This window comes from Orycteropus afer, unplaced genomic scaffold (genome assembly GCF_000298275.1).
Source record: "Orycteropus afer afer isolate SDZICR_OR568_19922 unplaced genomic scaffold, OryAfe1.0 scaffold00351, whole genome shotgun sequence".
NCBI classification, from domain to species: Eukaryota; Metazoa; Chordata; class Mammalia; order Tubulidentata; family Orycteropodidae; genus Orycteropus; species Orycteropus afer.
This window is the reverse complement of record NW_006921938.1, coordinates 3,529,999-3,531,402: the sequence shown is the minus strand read 5'-3', so window position 1 is coordinate 3,531,402 and position 1,404 is coordinate 3,529,999.

The following is a 1,404-nucleotide window of genomic DNA, read 5'->3' as shown; positions in this document are numbered from 1 at the left end:
TAACAATTTCATGCGACCAATTCTTTTTGGTACAATGATTCTGTGTATTCCTTCCATCTTCTTTAGATGCTTCCTGCATTGTTCCATATGTGGAGAGAGCATTAAAACCAATTATTTCCAAGTTTTATTTGTCCCAACATCATGTACACTATCATTCTGTGGTATAAAAGCAAGTATTTCTGTGCTGTTAATCTAAAACTTAAGAGAGTGAGAGAATATATTAAGGTATTACTTTTATAATGTACAGATTTTAATATATAACTTAAAAGAGATTAGATGTTTAAATGATGACATATTTTCAGAGATGCAAGTGATAATAAGGTTAAATAGAGACAAAGTTGTTTACATCTTCTTTACCTCCTCAAAATACAAACCAAAATCACAACATTGCTACTGAGTTCATTCTGATTCATAGCAACCCCAATAAAGTTTCCAAGACTGTAAATCTTCATGGAAGCAGGCCATTTCATCTTTCTCCCAGGAGAAACTGGAGGGTTCCATCCACCAACTTTTTAGTTAGCAGTGCAATGCCATAACCACAGTGTCACCAGATTTCCTCCATAAAGTACACCCAACTTTAATGATGTGGATGACTTATTTATGGCAATATATTTTGGGGGACTTTCATTTACTGCTGATGAGGCTTGATTCAGAATGGTTAGAAACAGCTGCAAACATCTATTAATAGTTAGAATGTGAAATGTACAACATATATGAGTTTAAGAAAATTAGAAGTTGTCAAAAAAGAAATGTAACACATAAAGATTAATATCATAGGCATTAAAGAGATGAAACGGACTGGTATTGACCATTATGATTCATACAAACATGTAATCTACTACACCAGGAATGAAGAGGAATGATTTCACATCCATCCTCAAAAAGGACATTTCAAATCTATTCTGAAGTGCAATGCTATCAGTGACAGGATTATATTCCAGGCCTCCAAGAAAGACAAATTAATATGAGTATTATTGAAATTTATACGGCAACTGCTAATGTCAAAGATTAAGAAATTGAAGATATTTTTCAATTTCTACAGTCTGAAATTGATCAAGACTGACATATTCCATTGAGCAAAATTGATCATAATCATTGATGACTGGAGTCCAAAAGGTAGAACAAAGAAGCACAGATAGCTGCAAAATATGACTTTGGTGATAGAAATGATGATTAAGATAGCATGATAGAATTTTGTACTCTGAATGACTTATACATGGCCAATATCTTTTTTTTTTTTTTTCAATGACATAAACATAGACTATACACATAGACCTCACCAGATGGAATACTCAGGAGTCAAATAAACTACATCTGTGGAAAGAAAATGGAGAAATTCCAGTATCATCAGTCAGAACAAGGCCATTTGGCAGGTTGTGGAACAGATCATCAATTGTTCATATG